The sequence below is a fragment of the Salvelinus fontinalis genome, chromosome 19 (genome assembly GCF_029448725.1).
Source record: "Salvelinus fontinalis isolate EN_2023a chromosome 19, ASM2944872v1, whole genome shotgun sequence".
NCBI classification, from domain to species: domain Eukaryota; kingdom Metazoa; phylum Chordata; class Actinopteri; order Salmoniformes; family Salmonidae; genus Salvelinus; species Salvelinus fontinalis.
In genome coordinates, this window is record NC_074683.1 from 41,622,037 (window position 1) to 41,650,027 (window position 27,991).

The 27,991-nt window shown below is 43.1% G+C and overlaps 1 pseudogene; it reads right to left on the reverse strand.

Moving 5' to 3' along the window:
• The window catches only part of LOC129816199 (ribonuclease H2 subunit B-like), a 76,984-nt pseudogene that overhangs the window by 9,228 nt on the left and 39,765 nt on the right, over window positions 1-27,991 (reverse strand).

The window sequence follows — 27,991 nt, forward strand, 5'->3', positions numbered from 1 at the left end:
TGATGTTTGCAGGCCAGGGAGAACATTGCACAGGTCTGCGGTATTAGACCAGGCCCTGAGAGTGACTCACCTTCCTGGGTCTCTGACTCCTTCTTGACTCTGACGTACGTCATGGACTTCATCCTTTCTCCCACTGAGATGTTAGTCTTTCCGAGGGCCTTCACTGTCCTCTCAGCCTAGAACAGCAGGTACACAGAAAAACCAACACGCTGTTTACACTGTTAAATCTACTGGAGAGCAGCAATTCTGAACTCCTGATTCAACTAATCAAGGGTTTGATGATTCGATTAATCCGGTGTGTTATTTCTGGGATAGAACAAAAGCCTGCACAACCTGGAGGTTGCCAGGATCAGATTGCTTCAGGATGTACTATAGAGGATGATATGTGCTTATGCAGCTCATAGATTGATCAATGGGTACCTTTTTCTTTAACCATTCCATGGTCCTCTGCTGGCAGCAGCGGTGAAACTTCGGACTGCCCACCTCTGAAAGAGCAGTACACAGAACACATAACACCTGAGACCCCTCAACATTACACTTTTATAATGTGTTCATTTGCAGCTCATCTTTAGAAAATCTAAAACAATTTCAAGGGTGCTGCAGTCTCTGAATTATCTGATATACTAATTAAATCTATTAATGTGCGCTTCAGTCTGACATAGAAGTGAGAAATGAATTATTGGGGTTAGGGGTTTGTAACCGGAATTTTACAGTTAATTGTTTCTGAGGAGCACATCAACTTTCAACATTAGTTTGTGTGGGCTGTACAGTGACCTCTGACCTTTTACCTCAGCCATGTGGTACAGGGAGTGCGTGCAGCTCAGCAGCCTGGTGCATGCTGGGAAGTCCTCGTCCATCAACATCTGGTACACGGACTGGAACTTTGCCTGCTGCAGAATGATATCACAAAGAGAGGAAGACAGTGATGACATCACAAAAGAAGTGCAGAAATTACCTTGCAAAGAGAGACAATGATATGACATCACAATGACCAGACAGAGATCAAAGCACAGCGATGGCATCACAAAGAAAATAAGAAAAATACATTCTGGATAAAGATGGAATCAAAGAGAGCAGAGGTGACATCTCAAAGAGAGGAAGACAGAATTAAATTACAACACAATGACTGGAGAGAGATGGAATCACAGAGGACAGAGATGACGTCACAAAGAAAATAAGAAAATGACAAAAAAAGGGCAGGGGATGTAACAAAGGAAGAAAGAGATAATGTATGACATCACAAAGGGAGGACAAGAGAGATTGCAAAGCGAGAAAGACTGACTAAGATGAGATCACAAAAGGGAAAAGATAGAGTTGAAGTCAGAAGTTTACATACACTTAGCTTGGAGTCATTAAAACTCGTTTTTCAACCACTCCACAACTTTCTTGTTAACAAACTATAGTTTTGGCAGGTCGGTTAGGAAATCTACTTTGTGTATGACAGGTAATTTTCCCAACAATTGTTTACAGACAGATTATTTCACTAATAATTCACTGTATCACAATTCCAGTGGGTCAGAAATTTACATACACTAAGTTGACTGTGCCTTTAAACAGCTTGGAAAATTCCAGAAGATGATGTCATGGCTTTAGAAGCTTCTGATAGGCTAATTGACAGCATGTGAGTCAATTGGAGGTGTACCTGTGGATGTACTTCAAGGCCTACCTTCAAACTCAGTGCCTCTTTGCTTGACATCATAGGAAAATCAAAAGAAATTAGCCAAGACCTCAGAAAGAAAATTGTAGACCTCCACAAGTCTGGTTCATCCTTGGGAGCAATTTCCAAACGCCTGAAGGTACCACGTTCATCTGTACAAACAATAGTACATAAGTATAAACACCATGGGACCACGCAGCCGTCATACCGCTCAGGAAGGAGACGTGTGTTGTCTCCTAGAGATGAACGTGTTTTGGTGCGAAAAGTGCAAATCAATCCCAGAACAACAGCAAAGGACCTTGTGAAGATGCTGGAGGAAACAAGTACAAAAGTATCTATATCCACAGTAAAACGAGTCCTATATCGACATAAACTGAAAGGCCGCTCAGCAAGGAAGAAGCCACTGCCCCAAAAACGCCATAAAAAAGCCAGACTCCGGTTTGCAACTGCACATGGAGACAAAGATTGTACTTTTTGGAGAAATGTCCTCTGGTCTGATGAAACACAAATAGAACTGTTTGGCCATAATGACCATTGTTATGTTTTGAGGAAAAGGGGGAGGCTTGCAAGTCGAAGAACACCATCCCAACCGTGAAGCACAGGGGTGGCAGCATCATCTTGTGGGAGTGCTTTGCTGCAGGAGGGACTGGTGCACTTCACAAAATGGATGGCATCATGAGAGTGGAAAATTATGTGGATATTTTGAAGCAACATCTCAAGACATCTGTCAGGAAGTTAAAGCTTGGTCGCAAATGGGTCTTCCAAATGGACAATGACCCCAAGCACACTTCCAAAGTTATGGCAAGGTGGCTTAAGGACAACAAAGTCAAGGTATTGGAGTGGCCATCACAAAGCCCTGACCTCAATCCTATAGAAAATTTGTGGGCAGAACTGAAAAGCGTGTGCGAGCAAGGAGGCCTACAATCCTGACTCAGTTACACCAGCTCTGTCAGGAGGAATGGGCCAAAATTCACCCAACTTATTGTGGGAAGCTTGTGGAAGGCTTCGTGAAACGTTTGACCCAAGTTAAACCATTTAAAGGCAATGCTACCAAATACTAATTGAGTGTATGTAAACTTCTGACCCACTGGGAATGTTATGAAATAAGTAAAAGCTGAAATCCTTCTCTACTATTATTCTGACATTTCACATTCTTAAAATAAAGTGGTGATCCTAACTGACCTAAGACAGGGAATTTTTACTAGGATTAAATGTCAGGAATTGTGTTAAACTGAGTTTACATGTATTTGGCTAAGGTGTATGTAAACTCCCGACTTCAACTGTAAATACGCAATAAGCACACTTTAGTTTCAAAAATATGTATTGGCATATGGGCCTTACCACTTTACCCGCTTTGATCATGTAGGGCAACAGAAGGCAGAAGGGATCCATTGGAGTAACATACAGTAGTCTCCCATCTGTTCAAATAAAAACATTTGGATCTTCAACACCAGTATTTACACCTTGTACTAAACCCATTATGCTTACCTATCATTAGCCAAGTAAAACTCACTCCACTTTGCTGATCACGCCAACGGAGTGGAGTGGAGACGAGTATGTGGCAAGAAAGACCAGAGTGACGCAGCGGTCTAAGGCACTGCATCTCAGTGCAAGAGGTGTCACTACAGTCCCTGGTTTGAATCCAGGCTGTATCACATCCGGCCGTGATTGGGAGTCCCATAGGGCAACACACAATTGGACCAGCATCGTCCGGGTTTGGCTGGGGTAGGCCGTCATTGAAAATAAGAATTTGTTCTTAACTGACTTGCCTAGTTAAATAAAAGTTCAAATAAACATGTTAAAAACGTGGACTGTATTGCCAACTACATCAAGTCGCCAAAGGTCGATACATGTAAAAACTTGCGTTCTTAAACCCTTACCGTGTAGCTAGATTTGTCCTCCGTGGCTGCGTACCTTTCTTTGTTGGCTGAAATCCATACTTTTTAATCCATACAGGACCTCCACATCTGGCTTCTTCACCTGCGGGATCATCTGAGACCAGCCACCTAGACAGCTAATGAAACAGGAGTATTTCTGTCTGTATTGAAGCCCTTTTGTGGGGAAAAACTCATTCTGATTGGCTGGGCTGGCTTCCCAGTGGTAGGTCCTGGCTCGCCAGTGGGTGGGCCTATGCCCTCCCAGGACCACCCATGGTTGCGGCCCTACCCAATCATGTAATATCTATAGATTAGGGCATAAAGAATTTATTTCAATTGACTGATTTCTTTATATTAACTTTAACTCAGTAAAATGGTTGAAATTATTGCATGTTCTGTTAATATTGTTGTATATATTCTAAAAAGTCCACATACACATATTTTGTGTCAATATGTGGCGTTTGTTTTGCTTTTACCAGACTGTTCAGTACAATTCTATATTTGTTCCTTGGTCATGATTGCTTTAGTAATATTCTCACTGAGTGAACATTTGAGTAAACAGCAGTTCATACCTGTAAAAGACTACAGTAAATTGAATGATCAAGGCGTTATATGCAAATACGATATCATGTGTTTTTGCTGTACGTTGGTTGTTATTAGTTACACTTATAGTTGTAAGTGGCACCTTTCTTAATGGCAGAGGACTACAGATCACCTTGAGAAACAACACTTACAGTATAAACACGGAGAATACCAAACATAAGGAACACCTTACTAATATTGTGTTGCACCCCCCTTTGCCCTCAGAACAGCCTCAATTATTTGGGGCATGGACTCTTCAAGGTTTTGGAAGCATTCCACAGGGATACTGGCCCACCTCCTGAGGGGGAAGAGGTGCTGTCGTGCCTTCTTCACGATTGTGTGTGTGGGTGGACCATTTTAAGTACTTAGTGATTTACTGACTTTGAGGGAGAGGTTGTTGTTCCGGTCCCACACTGCCAGGTCACTGACCTCTTCCCTGTAGGCTGTCTCATCGTCGCTGGTGATCAGTCCTACCATTGTCGTGTCATCAGTAAACTTGATGATGGTGTTGGAGTTGTGTGTGGCCACGCAGTCGTGGGTGAACAGGGAGTACAGGAGGGGACTAAGCACACAACCCTGTGGGGCCCCCGTGTTGAGGGTCAGCGTGGCAGAGGTGATGTTGCCTACCCTCACCACCTGGGAGCGGCCCGTCAGGAAGTCCAGGATCCAGTTGCAGAGGGAGGTGTTCAGTCCCAGGGTCCTAAGCTTGGTGACGAGCTTGGAGGGGACAATGATGTTGAACATTAAGCTTTAGTTAATGAACAGAATTCTCAGATATGTATTATCTAGGTGGGTGAGGGCAGTGTGGAGTCTAGGTAATTTTCTCCCTAAGCTGCGCACGGTGCCCAGCTCCCCCGGGACTGCCATTCAGAAGAGATATTGTGTAAAGAAGCATGAGATTGAGTTTTTCCCGTTAGTTAACACTATCAATGTTTCCCTTTACTGTTGAAATTGTGATTGAATCAATGCAATATTAGCCACTTTCAATGCAACATACAGATAACAAAACTAACTTTGCAATAGATTTTGTTGTAGGCAGAATGGATCAAAGTAGGATTCTATTGCATTGACAGGCACAACTCAGGCGTGTGCTCGACACAGACCCGTGCGCCATAACCAATCAGAGCTGCAGTGGGCCTGTGTGTAAATCGACCATTGCCATATATGGATCTGTGCCATTCACTTTGAACTGGACTGTGTTTAGAGCATGGGCGGTCATAAATAGATCCCTTATTTTGAGATCAAAGCGAAAGCTACATGTAGCCACGTGTGCACATTTGTTCATATACTTTGCTAGTTAGTCAGTTATTAGCCCAGTTATAGATAATTTGTAGTCAGAAATGGGGGAGTGATTACTTCCTACAAGAGCTCAAAACATGTGCATTTCTTGCCTTCTTTGAAAAGTGAGTAAAGTAAAGAGCTTTTTTTGTCTTAAAGGAGCATTGTTGTATTTTGAGACAGGCTTGAATAAGCTAAGTAGCCAATAAGCAGAGGGTAGCATAATTTGTCTGATTATCTGTAATAATGGTATGGGAATAGTGATACAATTTATTTTGTAAAGTTGTTTCTTGCATCAAACAACACAACAACATTTTCAGTCACCTCCTTATCTGAAGGACAAGTGGATAAACATGGTAATGTCAAGCCCTGCATGTTTGTTTCAAAAGTCTCATGGAATGTAGGCCTACATTTAGCACCACACATTGGCTGCTATTGTAGGCTGAATGATAGAACAGCTATTTCCATGTTAAAATGTTATGCTATTCATTTTCTCCATTGTTTTTGATGGATAAATAAGGAATCTACTTGACCACTGTTTACCTGTTAACTTAAAGTGGGTACAGCCTCAGTGTTCACTGTAAAGTTGCACAGAATTTTTACAATGTTCAAGTTTGCGCTCAGCAGACCTGAAATTTGCTCAGTGCTGAAAAAAGGTAACATTGGGTCTAGGGTGTCTGAGATGGAGTTGATGTGTGCCATAACCATTTGCCATTTGTCTTGCTCACATTGAGGGGGAGGTTGTTGTCCTGGCAACACAGCAAGGTCTCTAACCTCCTCCCTATTTGCTTTCTCATCATTGTCGGTGATCAGGCCTACCACTGTTGTGTTGTCAGCAAACTTAATGATGGTGTTGGAGTCGTGCACGCAATCATGGGTGAACAGGGAGTACAGGGGTGGACTAAGCACGCACCCCTTAGGGCCCCTGTATTTAGGATCAGCGTGGCAGATGTGTTGTTGCCTACCCTTACCACCTGGGGGCAGCTCATCAGGAAGTCCAGGATCCAGTTGCAGAGGGAGGTGTTTAGTCCCAGGGTCCTTAGCTTAGTGATGAGTTTTTTGGGCACTAGGTTGTTGTTACAGTATTCTCCCTGTACACCAAGTCAGAACCGTAGGATAAATAAAGGGGGCATATAAGCAGACAATAAAGGCTCCTACAAATTTCTCTAAAACAGGCTATAGGCTACATGTGCATGACCAAGTCAGAACAGTAGGCTAAGTTATGAGGGGGAAAGGGACCAATTATTAGGGTGTGGCACATGCTACTAACAGCTTACTACACAACATAAACTTAGCATTACTTTTTTAGCTACAGTATACATATCTCCCTGGCATATTACATCATTTATGCAGCAGCATACAGTACAATACATTTTTGGACTTCCCTTGTGCTGTGCTCACTTGAACAGGCAGTCCTTCTTGTGGGAACATTTTGTCATCAAAGTCTTGCATTCTCTGGATTTATGGTGCTTTCAAGACAACTGGGAACTCAGAAAAAGTTGAATCATGACGTAAGTGATCTTCAGGTCGGAGCTCTAGAGAGAGTTCTGGATTTGGAATTCCAAGTTGGATGACCGCCCAAAACGTATTTTTCCAGTCGGAGCTAGTTTCCAGTTTCCAACTCACTTTAGTATGAGATTTCCCAGTCCTGAGTGTGGTAAACAGTGGGGTGTAGGGTTGAGCGTGCAGAGATTGAGACAGAGACAGGGAGGTTTTAGTCTGCAAAAACAACTTTACTATGACAGAAAATAAACATAACAAAGAAAATCACTTAGGTTTGGCGCAGCCCTTCTTCTCTACTGTGGCTTGGTGTCGGTCTCTCCCCGTACTCCCTCGCGGTGTGCCACCGTGCTACTTTTATTTGGCCTCCACGGCTGGTTGGCACTTTCCTTTAATTACCTCTACTTAGAGCTGTCCGTGTCGGGGTGCCCAGCTCCCCTATTCCCAGCAGAGGGAGCCAACATCGCCTCACGTACCTCCCCTCTATTACCATCCCTCAGGGTAGACCTCCTGGGATACCACATGAGTTTCCAGTTGTTTTGAATCAAATTAAATCACATTTTATTGGTCACATACACATGGTTAGCAGATGTTAATGCGAGTGTAGGGAAATGCTTATGCTTCTAGATCTGACAATGCAGTAATATATAACATGTAATCAAACAAAATCGCAACAACTACCTTATACACACAAATGTAAAGGGATGAATAAGAATATGTACATATAAATATATGGATGAGCGATGGCCGTGCAGAATAGGCAAGATGAAGTAGATGGTATAGAATACAGAATATGCATAAGAGATGAGTAATGAAGGAAATGTAAACATGATTAAAGTGGCGTCCCAGCTTTGATGCACCTGTACTGCCCTTGCCTTCTAGATGATAGCGGGGTGAACAGGCAGTGGCTCGGGTGGTTGTTGTCCTTGATTATCTTTTTCGCCTTAATGTGACATTGGGTGCTGTAGGTGTCCTGGAGGGCAGGTAGCTTGCCCCTGGTGATGCGTTGCGCAGACCGCACTACACTTTGGAGAGCCTTGCGGTTGAGGGCGGTGCAGGTGCCCTACCAGGTGGTGATACAGCCCGACAGGATGCTCTCGATTGTGCATCTGTAAAGGTTTGTGAGTGTTTTAGGTGACAAGAAAATGTCTTCAGCCTCCTGTAGTGTCGTCTGAAAACATGATGATTGAGTTTGAGGTGAACAGGGAGTACAGGAGAGGGCTGAGAACGCACCCTTGTGGGGCCCCAGTGTTCAGGGTAAGTGGAGTGGAGATGTTGTTTCCTACCTTCACCACCTGGGGGTGGCCCATCAGAAAGTCCAGGACCCAATTGCACAGGGCGGGGTCGAGACCCAGGGTCTCAAGCTTAATGATGAGTTTGGAGGGTACTATGGTGTTAATGCTGAGCTGTAGTCAATGAACAGCATTCTTACATACAGCTGAAGTCGGAAGTTTACATACACCTTAGCCAAATACATGTAAACTCAGTTTTTCACAATTCCTGACATTTAATCCGAGTAAATATTCCCTGTTTTAGGTCAGTTAGGATAACCACTTTATTTTAAGGATGTGAAATGTCAGAATAATAGTAGAGAGAATGATTTATTTAAGCTTTTAGGGCTTTGTGATGGCCACTCCAATACCTTGACTTTGTTGTCTTTAAGCCATTTTGCTACATATTTGGAAGTATGCTTTAGGGTCATTGTCCATTTGGAAGACCCATTTAACTTTAACTTCCTGACTGATGTCTTGAGATGTTGCTTCAATATATCCACATAATTTTCCACTCTCATGACGCCATCTATTTTGTGAAGTGCACCAGTCCCTCCTGCAGCAATGCACCCCCACAACATAATGCTGCCACCCCCATGCTTCACGGTTGGGATGGTGTTCTTTGGCTTGCAAGCCTCCAAACATAACGATGGTCATTATGGCCAGACAGTTCTATTTGTGTTTCATCAGACCAGAGGACATTTCTCCAAAAAAGTATGATCTTTGTCCCCATGTGCAGTTGCAAACCGTAGTGTGGCTTTTTTATGGCGTTTTTGGGGCAGTGGCTTCTTCTTTGCTGAGCGGCCTTTCAGGTTATGTAAATATAGGACTTGTTTAACTGTGGATATAGATACTTTTGTACTTGTTTCCTCCAGCATCTTCACAAGGTCCTTTGCTGTTGTTCTGGGATTGCTATAATGTTAAGCAATTTAACAACCTGTATAGTAGTTGATCTGCCGCCCCCAGGTGGTGAGGGTAGGTAACAACATCTCCACCCCGCTGATCCTCAACACTGCGGCCCCACAAGGCTGCGTTCTGAGCCCTCTCCTGTACTCCCTGTTCACCCACGACTGCGTGGCCATGCACGCCTCCAACTCAATCATCAAGTTTGCGGATGACACTACAGTGGTAGGCTTGATTACCAACAACGACGAGACGGCCTACAGGGAGGAGGTGAGGGCCCTCGGAGTGTGGTGTCAGGAAAATAACCTCACACTCAACGTCAACAAAACAAAGGAGATGATTGTGGACTTCAGGAAACAGCAGAGGGAGCACCCCCCTATCCACATTGATGGGACAGTAGTGGAGAAGGTGGAAAGTTTTAAGTTCCTTGGTGTACACATCACGGACAAACTGAATTGGTCCACCCACACAGACAGCGTTGTGAAGAAGGCGCAGCAGCGCCTCTTCAACCTCAGGAGGCTGAAGAAATTTGGCTTGTCACCAAAAGCACTCACAACATTCTACAGATGCACAATCGAGAGCATCCTGTCGGGCTGTATCACCGCCTGGTATGGCAACTGCTCCGCCCACAACCGTAAGGCTCTCCAGAGGGTAGTGAGGTCTGCACAACGCATCACCGGGGGCAAACTACCTGCCCTCCAGGACACCTTCACCACCCGATGTCACAGGAAGGCCATAAAAATCACCAAGGACAACAACCACCTGAGCCACTGCCTATTCACCCCGCTATCATCCAGAAGGCGAGGTCAGTACAGGTGCATCAAAGCAGGGACCGAGAGACTGAAAAACCCTTTACACTTGTGTGTATAAGGTAGTAGTTGTGGAATTGTTAGGTTAGATTACTTGTTGGTTATTACTGCATTGTCGGAACTAGAAGCACAAGCATTTCGCTACACTCGCATTAATATCTGCTAACCATGTGTATGTGACAAATAAAATTTGATTTGGTTTGATTTGATCTGATTTGATCTGATCCCAAGACAAGCTTATTTTCTACCTTTCATTTGAACATTCGCAGTCTTCCTAAAAACCATGACCACCTTGTTCATTGTCTGTCTTCTCTGTCATGAATTTTCCATTGTTGCTCTTTCAGAAACCATGCTTTATGACATGTCTCCTTATAATGGTGTTCACCACTGTAGATCATCAAGAATGGGAGGAGTGTATTTTCGTTCATAAACATTTTCAAATCTTTGTAAGAAAAAAAAACTCACATCTGATAACATTGATGTTGAATCTGTAGTCTTAGAAATTCACAAATTGTCATTTTTTGGTGGTAAAAAAAGTGGTAATTGGATGCATCTATCGGCCACCCGATTCTGGTAGTTTCATTGATATCCTTGCATCAGCCTTGGATTTGATTAATAATGAAGATAAAATGTGTTTTCTATTGGGTGATTATGACATTCTGTAAATGTATTTACACGTGAGAACCACTCACTGACATCAGATGTTTTGTATCCCCTCGTCTATAAGCCCACAAGACTGATCAGTTCATCTGACACCTTTATTGATAATATTTGTACAAATTATTTGAATAATGTGTCTAATACAGGTATACTTTATACTGACATTTCTGATCACTTTCCAATTTTCCACTTCTCTTTGGCAGCTGGAAATTAACAGATGGGAATGATTAATAGCATTAAATGTAGAATATTTAACAAAAGTAATTGTGAGCCCTTTAAGATGTTGATTGATGATATTTAATGGGAACAATTTTATAGTCAGGCCGTGGAGTCTGCTGTCCAGACTTTTCTTACATCTTTCAATTCTATATTTCACCACTGCTTTCTTTCCTTTAGTTAAACTATGTAAGAGAGCAGCAGTAGGGTTCTGGAAACCGTGGTTTACAATGGGTCCAGTGGTGACTTTAGCAAGTAAATCTTGCTGGGGAAAACTCCCCTCATTTTTTTTTAGATGTGTGCCAGCAAAGCCACTACACTACACAACACAACACTAAACAATACATGAATTGCACTATAACGACGACAAGCAGTGCCCACAAACTGTTACAGGCTGACTACACCGCTCGCGTCACGTTGCAAAATACATTTAGAAATCTATATTATCCAATTATTGCACCCACACTGCATGCGCGCGCCAACAAGCGTCTGCTTTGCCAAGGGCTAAAATAGAAGTCAGTTCTATTTCTGACGCAGATCGCGCTACAAGTCCTGCCTCTCCCATCTCCTCATTAGTTTATAGAAGCAGGTACCCACGTGCCATCTCTTCATTTGTTATACCCACGTGTGTGACTGAAAGACGAATGAGGCCAGTGGCGGTAATGCACCTAATTTATGAAAGTTGCCAATCGCAATATAAAGTCAAGAGAAGAAAGGGCATGGAAGGAGGAGAGATGACTAGAAACGATTCGGTTGACCGTTTTATGTGTGGATTAATTGGTGGAGTAGAGGACCTTGTGCATAGCTAAATAGGACAAATTAGCTAGCAAGTGCAAGCTAGCTAGCTAAATTGCCATAAATGTTTAATGCTTTTCGACCTGTCCCAAAATCAATATAATTGGTTCAGAGTTTGCTTTTATATTTTAACCTGCGCGTCGTGATCGCGTTTGGTGTGGGGGGACAAAATACATTTATGCATGATGGCGCATGCGCGCAGCCAGTTTGGGTTCCGTGTTAGGGCCTACATAAAGCTGTCCCAACAGCAGAGCTTTCTTTCCAGCACAATGGAGTGAAACCTTACCACCGCTACACCTGGCTATCAGTGGAGCCTAGTCTGGCAGCGAAACAATTCATTCACCCTCGTTTACTGCCTTTTTAAAAAAAACATAGCTGAAATGGCTTGCTGTGGTTTCTACTGACAATTGAGATGTACAAACTATGGCATAAAGGAACGATGAGCGAATAAGAGGCAATCCGTAATTTCGATTAAGACATGAGCGAGCTAAGATGGACGTAGTCAATATAACTGTTCAGCACTTTTTAAATTTACAGTGTCAGCATGCAGAACATGGGCTGCTCTTAAAGTATTTTCCCTGTACACCAAGTCAGAAACGTAGGATAAATAAAGGGGGCATATAAACAAATAATGAAAGCTCTTGCAATATTAGATGATGACATTTCTCTTAAAACAGGTTATAGGCTACATGTGCACCTCCGAGTCAGAACAGTAACATTAGGCGAAATTAAGAGGTGAAAATAGACCAAATTATTAGGGTGAGGGACATGGGCTACTAATATACACTTAGTATTACTTTCTTAGCTACAGTATACATATCTCACTGGCATATTACATCATTTATGCAGCAGCATATAAGACATTTTTGGACTCACCTTGTTGTGATGTGCTCACTTGAACAGGAAGGTGGTGCGGCGGTCCTTCGTGGGCAAATTTTGTCATCAAAGAAAGAGAAAGATTTACAATTCCGGGTTGGATGACTGTTCAAAACAAATTTTCCCAGTCTGGGCTCGTATATATTCTCGACTTACCAGTTGTCATGCTTGCGGTTAGCCACTGTCATCGATTCCTTCCAAACCACTTAATGATGAATTTGCGATTTCCAACTTGTTGTGTTATGTTATGGCCAATGGTCGATGAGCACTGATACGTTTCATCTATAATTATCTTCATTATTTCTCTTCATATCACAAGGATTAAAAATTATTTGTCAGTAGATTGTCGACTTGATTCTTGATGATGACTGCTAGTTAAGATTTTGAAAGTAAGATGTTGACATGATCAGTCCAATCAAAGCTACTGTACATATAACGTGATTTGACGTTATTTTATCTGTGGCCAATGACCTTGAGCCTTCTTGGAAGGGCACTACTAATGTAACTATATGGCAGGATGCAGAGGGCTAAAATGTTCGATGTCTACACTTACTAAGGACTGGTGACGTAGTGGTGACGTAGTTTCCCCATGAGTGACAGAACACTGAGCCAATCACGGCACAACACTCCTATTTTCTGCTGCCCCACCACCACAGAAAGCACTGAGCTAGGCTGAAAAACCTGCATTTTGGAGCTGCCTTACTCAAGAAAACAAAAAAGAGACCATGTTTGTATGCAGCTTTATTAACTCAATGATATATATATATTTTTTTACATTGTTTGCAAACTGATATGTGACACGTATTAATGCCAAAAAAACATGCAAAACAGGCACAAAAAAAAAAATATATAGCTTTTTTGCTAAGAATGTGGGTCTACCCCACCTGCCCTGAATGACAGGTCGCCACTGAACGGGTCTCAAAAAATGGTCAGTTAAAAAAAACAAGTTGTATAAAAAGTTTCTCACAAATCCCTCTCCCCTGAATTCTGCAAATTCCAAAAAGTATAAGAACAAATTTCCTCACCTACTTCGGATATCCCTAAAAATATATATTACAAAAAAATTACAATAATTCTTAAATTATGTAAAGTCAACTTGGAAAATCATCAAAAAGGCATCTACAATTATTCCATCTTAATTTATTGTTCTAAATAAGACCTGTAGTGATCTTGATGTTATTTTATGTGAATGTACTAACTTCTTGTGAGTGTGGGTTACTCTCTGTGAATGAAAATTGAGAAAACTGAAGGAAATCCCTTGGATTACATTGAGGGACATTTCCCTTATCTGATTCAGTTTGATCCTCCTGATGTAATGGTGATGGAGGTAATCGGTAACTTAAAGATATCAGAAGCAGGTCATGATGAGATCGGTGCCTCTGGTGAAATCAGTGTCTTCCTCGATTACTGAGTCCAATATCTGTACTTCCATGTTTTTCTAAAATCCTACAAAAATCGTTGTATAAGAGAATGTTGAAACATTTAAATCAACACTGTATTGTATATGAGAACCAATATGGTTTTCGTAAAAACTACTCCACAGATATGGCTCTTTTGCAACTTGTGGATAAAATCTTTACAGCCCTTAACAATGATGAATACACTCTTGGCATCTTTTTAGATTTATCCAAAGCGTTTGACATGGTTGATCATGAAATGTTACTTTCTAAATTGCATTATTACGGTTTTCATGATTATAGATACACTACATGACCAAAATTATGTGGACACCTGCTCGTCGAACATCTCTTTCCAAAATCATGAGCATTAAAATGGAGTTAATCCCCCCTTTGCTGCTATAACAGCCTCCAATCTTCTGGGAAGGCTTTCCACCAGATGTTGGAACATTGCTGCGGGGACTTGCTTTCAGCCACAAGAGCATTAGTGAGGTCGGGCACTGATGTTGGGTGATTAGGCCTGGCTGACAGTCGGTGTTCCAATTCATCCCAACGGTGTTCAATGAGGTTGAGGTCAGGGCTCTGTGCAGGCCAGTCAAGTTCTTCCACACTGATCTTGACAAACCATTTCTGTAACGATCTTGCTTTGTGCACGGGGGCATTGTCATGCTGAAACAGGAAAAGGCCTTCCCCAAACTGTTTCCACAAAGTTGGAAGCACAGAATCATCTGGAATGTCATTGTATGCTGTAGCATTAAAATGTTCCTTCACTGGAAATAAGGGGCCTAGCCCAAACCATGAAAAACAGCCCCAGATCATTATTCCTCCTCCATCAAACTTTACACTTGGCACTATGCATTAGGGTAGGTAGTGTTCTACTGGAATCAAAACCCGGAATCGTCCGTCGGACTGCAAGATGGTGAAGCGTTATTCATCACTCCAGAGAACGCGTTTCCACTGCTCCAGAGTCCAATGGCAGCAAACTTTACACCACTCCAGTCAATGCTTTGCATTGCGCATGGTGATCTTAGGCTTGTGTGCGGCTGCTCGGCCATGGAAACCCATTTCATGAAGCTCCCAAAGAACAGTTATTGTGCTGACATTGCTTCCAGAGACAGCTTCGAGACAGTAAGACAGTGTTTCAACCAATGACAGGCAATTTTTACATGCTACACGCTTCAGCTCTCACCGGTCCCGTTCTGTGAGCTTGTGTGGCCTACCACTTCGCGGTTGAACCGTTTATGCTCCTAGACGTTCCCAATTCACAATAACAGCACTTAGAGTTGACCGGGGAAGCTCTATGAAAGCAGATATTTGACGAACTGATTTGTTGAGCTCTTCAGTACAGGCCATTCTACTGGCAATGTTTGTCTATGGAGATTGCATGGCTGTGTGCTCCATTTTATACACCTGTCAGCAACTGGTGGGAATGAAATAGCAGAATCCACTCATTTGAAGGGGTGTCCACATCATTTTGTATATACAGTGCGTTCGGAAAGTATTCAGACCCCTTGAATTTTTCCACATTTTGTTACATTACAGCTTTATTCTAAAGTTGATTCAATATTTTTTTTTACTCATGTACACACAATACCCCATAATGACAAAGTGTAAACATGTTTTTAGAAATGTTTGCAAATTTATTGAAAATAGAAAGCAGAAATACCTTATTTGCATAACTATTCAGACCCTTTGCTATAGGACTCAAAATTGAGCTCAGATGCTTCCTGTTTTCATTGATCATCCTTGAGATGTTTCTACAACTTGATTGGAGTCCACCTGTGGTCAATTCAATTGATTGGACATGATTTGTAAAGGCACACACCTGTCTAAATAAGGTCCCATTGTTGACAGTGCTTGTCAGAGCAAAAACCATGCCATGAGGTCGAAGGAATTGTCCGTAGAGCTCCAAGACAGGATTGTGTTGAAGCACAGATCTGGGGAAAGGTACCAAAAAATGTCTGCAGCATTGAAAGTCCCCAAGAAAACAGTGGTCTCCATCGTTCTTAAATGGAAGAAGTTTGGAACCACCAAGATTCTTTCTAGAGCTGGCCGCCCGGCCAAACTGAGCAATCGGGGGAGAAGGGCCTTGGTCAGGGAAGTGACCAAGAACCCGATGGTCACTCTGACAGAGCTCCCGAGTTCCACTGTGGAGATGGGAGAACCTTCCAGAAGGACAACCATCTCTGCAGCACTCCACCAATCAGGCCTTTGTGGTAGAGTGGCCAAACGGAAGCCACTCCTCAGTAAAAGGCACATGACAGCTCGCTTGAAGTTGGCCAAAAGGCACCTAAAGGACTCTCAGACCATGCGAAACAAGATTATTTAGTCTGATGAAACCAAAATTGAACTCTTTGGCCTGATTGCCAAGCGTCACGTCTGGAGGAAACTTGGCCCTATCCATACGGTGAAGTATGGTGGTGGCAGCATCATGCTGTGGGGATGTTTTTCAGCAGCAAGGACTGGGAGACTAGTCAGGATTGAGGGAAAGATGAACGGCGCAAAGTACAGAGAGATCTTGATGAAAACCTTCTCTAGAGCGCTCAGGACCTCCGACTGAGGTGAAGGTTCACCTTCCAACAGTACAATGACCCTAAGCACACAGCCAAGACCACGCAGGAGTGGCTTCGGGACAAGTCTCTGAATGTCCTTGAGCGGCCCAGCCAGAGCCCGGACATGAACCTGATCGAACATCTCTGGAGAGACCTGAAAATAGCTGTGAGGCGTCGCTCCCCATACAACCTGACAGAGCTTAAGCGGATCTGCAGAGAAAAATGTGAGAAACTCCCCAAATACAGGTGTACCAAACTTGTAACGTCATACCCAAGAAGACTCGAGGCTGTAATCGCTGCCAAAGGTGCTTTAACAAGGTACTGAGTAAAGGGTCTGAATACTTATGTAGATGTGATATTTGAGTTTTTTACCTGTTTTGTTATGTAGATTGATGAGGGTAATAAAATTGGATACATTTTGGTCGTGGGACGTACGGCAGAGCTTGTTGTAGCAGTTTCACACTGATGTCACTAGATGGCGTCAGAAAATCATGAAGATAGTGCTTGGAGGCTGGAGCTGCTTTAAAGGGACAATTGGCAGTTGCTACATTTTTTTTTTACTTGAAATTGAAATTAATTATATGTACCTATTCATTATTGAAGAATATAAGTTGTAAATGCCTCATGAGCTTACTTTAACTATCGTATCCCCATCAGAACCCAAAATATAAGCTTGTTTTACTCCAATGTTTGTAAACAAATTGTGATATCATAGATGGTCAGTCCTTGCATTCATAGCTCTGAGAGAGAGAGAGAGAGAGAGAGAGAGAGAGAGAGAGAGAGAGAGAGAGAGAGAGAGAGAGAGGAGAGAGAGAGAGAGAGAGAGAGAGAGGAGAGAGAGAGAGAGAGAGAGAGAGAGAGAGAGAGAGAGAGAGAGAGAGAGAGAGAGAGAGAGAGAGAGAGAGAGAGAGGAGAGGAGAGAGAGAGAGAGAGAGAGAGAGAGGAGAGAGAGAGAGAGAGAGAGAGAGAGAGAGAGAGAGAGAGAGAGAGAGAGAGAGAAGAGAGGAGAGAGAGAGAGAGAGAGAGAGAGAGAGAGAGAGAGAGAAAAATACATGGATGTCTCATACATTAGACGTATCTCCCAGTGGGATTCCTGTGAGTCACTTGTTTTTTGTTCCTTTCACCGTTCAGTCTGATAAATAAGCCTGTGTGTTTCCTCCTCAGTTTGTTTATCCCCGCTGACGCACTGCCTCTCTTTAGAACAGCTGGTCTCTCTTCTGTTCATCCTTATCAGCCAGTTCCTGAGGATAAAGTGTTGCCTATGTTTGGCTCTGTGACTTGAAGATGATATCATGCTTGCACACTCATATAGGGAGATTGAGCAAAAAGTCCAGACAGAGTGAATCATTGTGTGTGTGTGTGTGTGTGTGTGTGTGTGTGTGTGTGTGTGTGTGTGTGTGTGTGTGTGTGTGTGTGTGTGTGTGTGTGTGTGTGTGTGTGTGTGTGTGTACAATATGTGTGTGTACTTTTGATCAAGTGCTTACTTAGCACATTTGTGTTTACTAGTTTGTCTCAGCTTAGCTAAAGTGCGGGTGCCTCTCTGGCATGTTTCTAAGGCCAGAGAGGCCTTCATGTTGATCTCTCTATCCTAGATGCACTCATAGTACAGCCCATTAACGAGACTCTAATTAGCTTATTTTGCTAACAAGGAGGGTAGGGAAGGGCTGTGTATACCGGGTGACCAGTGGAGCTTTGAAGCACCGCCATTGAGTTTTTATGGGGCTGAAAACCTACCACAGCTAGGCGTACATCTGAGCCAAGGAGCTAGATATGGCTCAATTTCCTCGTCTCCATCTGTCTCTCTGGCTTTTTCTTTCCTTCCATTGTTTTATTTTTCTCCCTGATCCTCTCTTCAACGAGTTGTCTATGTGGCCCATCAGGGTTTCACTACTTTTCCTCCCCTTTCACCCTCGGCAATTCTCTTTCCTGATCTCACTCTGTTTTTGTTTGTTCTTTCTCTGCAGCTCTGTGTCTCTCTCACCTGAGGCATCTTGGCCAATTACAATGAATTGAATAGCACTCACAGTAGGAGAGAGTGTGGTAAGTTGAGCCATTTTTCAATTCAGCATCACTCCATCAAGGGAAATATAGTATTGTTTCTAACAAAGATATCTACACATAAATTATTTCAGGATGTTGTGTATTCCGGGAAATATGTACAACATTACAGTTTTAAAAACATAGCTTGTCCAAAAAAAGTGGTTTCTTGGCACAACTTACCCTTGGTATTGGGTAAGATAAGCCACCTATACATTTCTGTACTGAATGAAATATTACCACTACATTTTTACACAAATATTACAAATATTACCACTACATTTTTACCAAACACATTTGAACACAATCACAATCGCTTTTAAGATAGGTCTTTTGTTATTGATGACTTACTGATGACATCCAACCAGAATCTGAACAAATAGCAGGCAAAATTATCCCTCTCAGAACTGCCTGGACTGAGCCAAAATGCAAACTCCTTCCGTTTGAGTTATGTTATAATTTTTTGATGACTTACCCCAAGGCAAACATTTTGACTATATTAGCCCGCACAGTTACAAGGATGCACTTTTATGCTAGGTTTAAGACCTCATATTGAAGCTTATAGAGAGCGCACTCCAACTATTTTATTTTTTATATAACCTTAATTTAACTTTGTTCTATACATCAGTTGGTTAAATAATCTTAAAATGATCTAATTTGCTTTAGAAACAAGCATCATGAAACCTCTCACACAATAAATTAATTTGACTTGGTGAAAATCAGTTTTTTGGACCTAACTTACCACTTTTTCCATGTCGTTTCTTCCTTCAATTACTCCATGAAATGATGACCTCTTCCTAAATATTTGGTCAAGTGACTCATTTTGTGTATGGTGTCCTAGAAACAAGGGTGGCTCGACTTATTCCACTTCCACTCACCACTACTGCACTTAAATCCATGCTAAATATAGTAATAATACCCCTCTGTTCTGCCCTGGACATAACATACTTTGGCATTAAACCCTCGCACAAAACCACATTAGCCCTTTGATTGTAATTCTATTGATGTGTTGATGGATTATGGTCTGTGACAGACATAGAGATCTAGGGTGAAATATGTGGATTACATGTTTTATGGCCCAGAGAGATGCACATTAAGCAGAGCTGGGTTCAAATAGTATTTGTTTTCTTTCAAATATTTGTAGCATTTGATTCAGCCTGCCTGGAGAGAAGGCTGGGCAGGATTTGTACTTTTTGTATTCTTCCATTGGTTCCATTGGCCAGGCGAACTCAGTCCAGCACAGCTAACATATTTGAAAGAAAATATTAATTGAACCCAGGTCTGATATGGAGGTGGGATATTGAGCAGCCAGACAGACAAAACAGTGAATGAAAGCATTCTTTCAGTAGGTCCAAAAGACAGATATTGAGTCTGGGGGGGGGTTCTCTCTTAGTGAGAACAATAACAGCCTTTCTGACTGAGGATGGCACCAGAGGACGATAGACAGCAGAGGTCTCTGTCTTCCACATGCTGACAAGAACAAAGTGGCTCTAAATTTAGGTCTGGTTAGGGGTTAGAGTGGGCCCAGATGACTAGTGTGGGCTACTCCCCTCTTCCTCAAACCTCTGCTCTCTCCTTCAATCATACAGCTACAAAGAAGCACAATGTCATGAAAACACTCTTTCTTTCTTACATACTCACTTTCATTCTGTTTTATTTTCTTTCTTTCTCACTCTATCCCTTCTTAATTTTTGGCTAGTGGTGGGGGGGTAACACACCCCAGTGGACCGCTCGTCTCCATAAGACCTGTGTCCCCATTCCATTCAGAGCCCAGTGAAGCATTACTCAGATGAGGCATTATTGCTCTGGTTACAGTTAATGCCTCAGACCTCCCTGGAGTTGTCCTCCTCAATCATACCAAGTAGAGGGGGCTGCTGCATCTGTCCACAGCCTCCCCACCCCACCCTCCCCACTACTGGCCCTCTGTGGTCTGTCTACTGGCCCTACCATGAGGCGGTTAGGGAAGGAGGGAGAGTTTGGGCAGGATGTGGTCTGAAGAGGGTAGACAGAGTTTACCCCTGGGGTTCATACTACTGTCATACAGGAAGCAATGTGGCCTCCTGTAAAGTCTAACAGTTTGTCTCAAATGGGCAACACATCTCTGGTCAAAAGTAGTACACTATTTAGGGAATATATAATTGTGTGTGTTATTTAGCCGCTGCTGTGATACCGTAGCAGAAACTGAGTAGTAGTAATTAAGCAGCTTTTGTTAACGACCTTTATGATCCTAGATTTTTGTTTTAAAATCAAATGCTCAGCCTCAAAAGATTTTGAAGTAGGTTGTGTATCCCTTCATGAATGTTTTATGTTTCTCTCTCTCTCTCTCACACACACACACACACACACACACACACACACACACACACACACACACACACACACACACACACACACACACACACACACACACACACACACACACACACACACGTGGAGAATTCCCCCTTGGCAGCAGAAACCTCTGAGTCACCATCCGGGTTTCCCTTCCTTTCTCTTCCAAATATGGGAGGGAGTAGGAAGGAAGAGCAGGAAGCGGAAGGCGGAGTGGAACCCCTTTGTGATGTCAGAACATTCTAACAGCAGGATTAAAACGACCTCACGATCCCACTGCCTATAAAGACACACCACACCGGAGGAAAGAATTCCTGGCAACCATAATGGCATTCCCTGTAGTATAACACTAATGTCTAAGCTCTCTACTGGACAAACACACACGTACACCTCCCCTTCCCTTTTGGTCTTTGCACCAGAAAAAAAAACTCTTCCCGTAAAATATCTTGACAGTTTTCCCTCATGTTGTCCCTCCAGACGTTGACCAGTTATTCCCAGCATCACTCTTTCTATGGGAGAGCAAAGGACAAATGGTATTTATTCACATCCTTATTGGAGTTTGTCTGTCCGTCCATCCATCAGTCTCCTTCTCTCCCGTGTTAATTGTATGAAGGTGGAAAAGGTCTCAGTTCATAATATTCTGTTTGTTATAATGAGTAGTTTGATGACAGTAGCATAACCATTGACCATGACTTCCAACACTTTGGGGCCCTCAAACAGTGTTGTCTACCCCACAAAGGGGCTCCGCCACTTGGGTAAATCCTCACAGATAGCCCCCATGCCCTGGCCCCTTTTCCCTCCACTCCTCTTCTCTCTGTCCAGCCATATAAAAGTCCCGCATCACAGAGTACAGCAACCCCCCATCATGAGGTCCACACACTCATGCTCTCTCTCTCACACATGCACACACATGCACACACACACACACACACACACACACACACACACACACACACACACACACACACATACACACATACACATACACACACACACACAAACTCGCTGGTCTCTGAGGAACTGTGGAGCTGATGTGGTAATTACATCTGTGGACCACTAGAATGCCACGACCCGCAGATGGCTCCGAGTCTTTCTGCTGGCAGAAATTAGAGACTGTTCAGCAAACGCACTGAGATGTAATTAAAACAAACACTCATCAAGTGGAAATGTGTGGACATGTGTGTTTATTTATGAGAGCCCAGGCCGCTAGGGCACCAGTGTTGTCTTTGGTCTCCAAGGTCAGATGTGTAGCACGACAGTGGTGCTAGAGCTTAGAGGTAGTACAGTTGTAGTAGTAGAAGTTGTTCACAATCAGGAAAGCTGGTCTGACTGCTCATTTAACTTCAACAGGTCAGCATAACATAATTAACTTTGTTTCCTGTTATACGGGCATAGTGGGAATGAATGCAAACGTATCATCATCAGCATAGTGTCTTGCTTCTTCTCCTCTTTCCTATTAGCCACAAGGGGAATGTTATTTACCTTATAGCCTATAAGCACGGCACAATAATGGACATTCCTCATGATTACTGTTCAACCAATGGGCTCACTCTTGAAATGATCACCTTCCTCTCTCTCAACCAATGGGTGTAAATCTTGGGATGTATTTATATGTTCTCTCACTTGCTGTTTTTCAGCACCAGTTATCGAACGACGGTTCCCTGCCTTCCGTGTTGTTTAAGTCATGTCAAACGAAATCTCCCAAATCAATCTACACCCCACTCCCAGCAGGCGATCCAGGTGATTCCTCCACAACTAGGTTTCCCTGAGTAGAAGTAGAGAATTTGCCATTAGGCAAGTGGGCCATTTTCCAACGCTCAACTTCTGGGAATCCTGGCTGAGAAGGGAATTCACAGTGGTTCCAGGCATTTCTAGCATGAGCTCCTCACAACTGGCTACGAATGTACTCGGCTCATCTCTGCACTCCCAGACAACAGTATTCCTTTCTCAAGAGAAGAGGACGTTTTTCCCCAGAGGGAAGAAATGGCTCAAGAAATCGGCTTCACCAGCGAAGGGGAAATTCCAAGACGCGGGGCTATGGGCGTCTCCGATCAGGCTGGTCCTTCCGCCTCTCCCCATTCCACTCTTCAGCCACCTCCACCGCATCCATCCAACCAGGCCCTTCTCGCGCTGCCGCGACCAACGACCCGGAGCTGGCAGGAATCTATTGTGGTAGCATTTAGCATTTACCGCAATATTTTGCCCCATGTTTACCACCAGGAGAAGAGAGCTTGATAAATTACACCTCTAAGATTTGCGGCTGTGGTTAGCCATCATTCCACGTTGATATATAATATAATTCATGTCAGCCTTCAGATCTGTTCAGATTTTTCGTAAATGTTCCTTTTTATGGATAGTCTCTCGAGGCTATGAACGGGGAACATTTAACCATATGGGCTTTCTTTACATCCGTGATTCATATTCACCATCATGAATGTAATGTAATCATGATTGATTATTAGCCTACTCAGAACTTCTTTAATACAACGTCTATAAGAATACATGTTGTGCTTCTCGCACTCTCACCAGTAGTACTAACTTCCTGTTTGCAATGCCTGAAGTAAATGCCAATAACAATTAATGGTGCGCAATCTAGTGTCAAGGGGGGCAAAATCAACAACATTACAATACATTTTTTACTATGGCTGTTTGCTAAACAACATGTTGTCTTGCATCATAAACTTTCTTTCGCAGGGAGCGCATGAGTTATTTCCAATATAGCTGTCCTCTGCATGGACAAGGGTGCATATATGCTGCTGGTAGTGGCTCCCAAGTATAATTCATGATAAGCCTATTTATTTGACAATATTCATCTTAACTCATGGTCACTTCATTCTTAAATTCAGCACACAATGCATAGGCATAGTCATTTTAATATAACCTCCATTGTAGCGGCTATCGTGCCTGCACAAATCAATACAATCAAATGTTATTTCCGTATGTATAGGATAGATGTGGTGTAAGCTTCACAGTTAAATGAAATGCTTATTGTGGCAATCGTATTCACTCATCGGGCTATGGCAATTTGTATCATGTCATGTTGATCTAGCAGGAATCTATCGCATGTCTAGGCTTTATGTTTCAGGTGTGTAGTCCACGGGCCTACTCTTTCCCCCTAATCTGTGGTGCTGTTTCCTCTCCCCTCGCTTTCGCTCTCTTCTCTCTATTAGAGCTCTGCTACCCTACCCAAGCCTGATGGGCCCAGTCACTATACACCTGGTTCGGGGCCGTGTAGAGCCTGGTTTTTTTAATCAATAACTAGGGTATGAGCAGGGCTCGGGTATCACTGAATTGATCACTGACATTTTGAAGCTGAGCCATTTTCTCGTGCTCTGCTGTGCAGTAAAGTGATGATTAAGATCATAACATGGTGTCAAAAGTGCTTCAACCTCGTCAGATATAATACAGGAGAGATTATTTCACAGAAAATAATGTTCCTTGAGTTTTGTCAGAGTGGCAAAAAGTAGCTAACAGCTAACTGCTCTCTCATGTCTCGTCACTGAGCAGAACAGCCCCAGCGGAGACATTGTTATGGATACACACGGACTCAGAGCCAACATGAGCAGAGCGCATGTAAATGCGAGCTGTGCGCAGGGAGCAAGTGACAGACAGAGAGGAGCAGCTAATGGATTTACTAACAGAGAAGTTATTTTGGTTTTCGGGCAGAGCAATTGCAGGCATGGGTAGGGCTAGGGTTTAAAATTCATGCCCGTACAGGGCTCTACTCTCTATGAATTCTATTAGAATGTTGGAAAGCCATATAACACAGGCGCGCCTTTCATGGTCATGCCCCGCCGTGAAAACTCCCATCCACTGTTCTACACAGGCCGATTGCTGTCGTACTGTTCACAGCTAAACTCAGCTAAAAAAGAAACATCCTCTCAACTGTCAACTGCGTTTATTGTCAGCAAACTTAACATGTGTAAATATTCGTATGAACATAACAAGATTCAACAACTGAGACATAAACTAAACAAGTTCCATGTGACTAACAGAATGGGTTTCAGAAAGAATAATGTGTCCCTGAACAAAGGGCCGTCCAAAATCAAAAGTAACAGTCAGTACCTAGTGTGGTCACCAGCTGCATTAAGTACTGCTGTCACGCTCGTCGAAAGGAATGGACCAAGGCGCAGCGTGCGTAGAGTTCCACATCATTTTAATAAATTGAAACTCACAAAACAAACAAACACAAACGAAACGTGACGTTCTGGGCTGCTCACTGGGAGCTACACAAACACAAGATCCCACAAAGGGGAAATCGCTGCCTAAATATGATCCCCAATCAGAGACAACGATAAACAGCTGCCTCTGATTGGGAACCATAACAGGCCAACATAGACATATAAATACCTAGATGACCCACCCTAGTCACACACCGACCTAACCAACATAGAGAATAAAAATCTCTCTATGGTCAGGTTGTGACAACTGCGTGCATCTCCTCCTCATGGACTGCACCAGATTTGCCAGTTCTTGCTGTGAGATGTTACCCCACTCTTCCACCAAGGCACCTGCAAGTTCCCGGACATTTCTGGGGGGAATGGCCCTAGCCCTCACCCTCCGATCCAACAGGTCCCAGACGTGCTCAATGGGATTGAGATCCGGGCTCGTCGCTGGCCATGGCAGAACACTGACATTCCTGTCTTACATAAAATCACGCACAGAACGAGCAGTATGGCTGGTGGCATTTTCATGCTGGAGGGTCAGGTCAGGATGAGCCTACAGGAAGGGTACCACATGAGGGAGGAGAATGTCTTCCCTGTAATACACAGAGTTGAGATTGCCTGCAATGATAACAAGCTGAGTCCAGCCTCTCTCAGCCTATTGCGGACAGTCTGTTACACGTGGTCTGCCACTGCGAGGACGATCAGCTGTTCGTCCTGTCTTTCTGTAGCGCGGTCTTAGGCGTCTCACAGTACGGACATTGCAAGTTATTGCCCTGGCCACATCTGCAGTCCTCATGCCTCCTTGCAGCATGCCTAAGGCATATTCACGCAGATGAGCAGGGACCCTGGGCATCTTTCTTTTGGGGTTTTTCAGAGTCAGTAGAAAGGCTTCTTTAGTGTCCTAAGTTTTCATAACTGTGACCATAATTGCCTACCGTCTGTAAGCTGTTAGTGTCTTAACGACCGTTCCACAGGGGCATGTTCATTAATTGTTTATGGTTCATTTAATAAGCATGGGAAATAGTGTTTAAACCCTTTACAGTGAAGATCTGTGAAGTTATTTGGATTTTTACAAATAATCTTTCAAAGACAGGGTCCTGAAAAAGGGACGTTTATTTTTTTGCTGAGTTTATATGGTTGCATAGGAGGGGACTCAAATTAAGATGCTCCCAAGAGCAGCTTGTCGAACTGCCACGCCGACACTCCCTCGCCAGCGTTCATGGATTGGTTTTGTATAATAATAAGAGACAACATGCTTCCTAAAGTCCGTAAGCGTAGTCATTCATACTAGACAGTAAGTTTCAGAGATTTTACAGTTCATATAAGGAAATCAGTCAATTTAAATGAATAAATTAGGCCCTAATCTATGGATTTCACATGACTGGGAATACAGTGTCATGCTCCGTGACACCGTCAACAGCCCCAGTAGCTGGATCTTTCACCGGCGTGCCAGGATAAATCGAGAGGTGACTGGGTGCAGCAAGGTAAGCATTCTGTTGCTCACCAGTGTAATTCAAATCTAGGATTAAGGAAGGAAGGAAGGAAGGATGTATTGAAACAGGCCCACATGTGTTACTGTTTTCCTTCAGCAGTTTTCTCTCTCCTTCTCCCTCTCTCTATAGGATGACGTCTTCTCTGAGGCATCCGGTCCCTTTGCCGTCTGAAATGTATGGCTCTACTGACTCAATCTTAATCCATTGAGGAACATGCTCACAGGCACTGCATCGACACCTGTCAGTCCATCTGTACATTTGTACATCATTTGATGATGTCAAACAGATTGACTCTTCAGATGTCCCCAAAGGATGCTCATAAATATGATGGAATGACTTGACAATCAGAATGGCTAAAAAGAGAGACGGAAGGATGGATGGATGAATGGGCGGATGTGCTCGCGGTACAGACAGACGGACGAATGGAGGAAAAGATAGGAAGATGGCTTGACAGAAAGGTGTGTATGTCTTGAGATCCTGACATCAGAAACCCTGTCCTCATTTGGGTCTTATCTCAGAAGATGAATTGAGCCACAGTCTGTGTAAAATAATGAGTTAGTCTCTTAGTGACATTGTTCATATGATGGCTCTGTACATTAATGTCAATGAAACCTGACTCTTGTCATTAATGTCAAATGACTCTCGTCATATTTTCATGCATTCTTGAATTCATGAGCACTCAAGCATTTGGCAAACCCAAAGCTCCACTGGTCTGACACTACAAGAGCAAAGTCAAACAACATTTTGACCCAACATGCATAATCGATAAACCGATTGTCATTTTAAAAACCCCTAGAGTCTAAGCCCGGGGGTGGGGGGGACCACTTTTGACTTTATTGCTATTAACCCATAGACACACATTTTATAAGAGATTCATACATGGAAAAATCGATAGTCATATTAGTGTGTAAACTGTTTGGACGCTACAGACAGAAGTTGGCAGATTGGCGGTACCGACTTCAGACGAGTCCCGTGACGCTTGTGGGGGTCGTAGAGCAAAACTTTTTCATGAGAATACGGATTTTCGGGATGTCTCCTGGTCTGACAAACATCGCTGTAGCTCTGCCACCTTCCACGGCAGATGTCTTTAGCTTAAACAGACAGATTTTTATGGAGATGTTTTTATAATGCTAATTAGATTTCAGCTGGAGCGTGGACATCGACTCTAGGGGGTTTGCGGGTTTGTGTCTAGTGTACAAAATGGTTTATGTCAGTATATATTAACAGTAAGACAGACGGTGTATAAGAATAGTGACATCATTCTTCGTGCCCAGAAAGACAAAAGCTTGATTCACGCTCCACATGAGCAGTTAAGAGCGTTGTAATGTCCATCATTGACAAAGTACACTATGGGTGTATCTCAATAGTCTAAAGTGGCTTCCTCTACTCTCCTCATATACATATACCTGCTGTGCTATAGGTAACAGTAGCATCCCCAATTGTTAAAACTATATCTAGGAGAAACAACTCTACCTAACCTCTGTGATGACCTTTGGACAGATGATAATGGGTACATCTCAGTTGTCTGAAGTGGTTCTCTCTTCTATGCTTTTCGTCACATTGCACTAACTGAAAGAGAGCGCCACTTAGT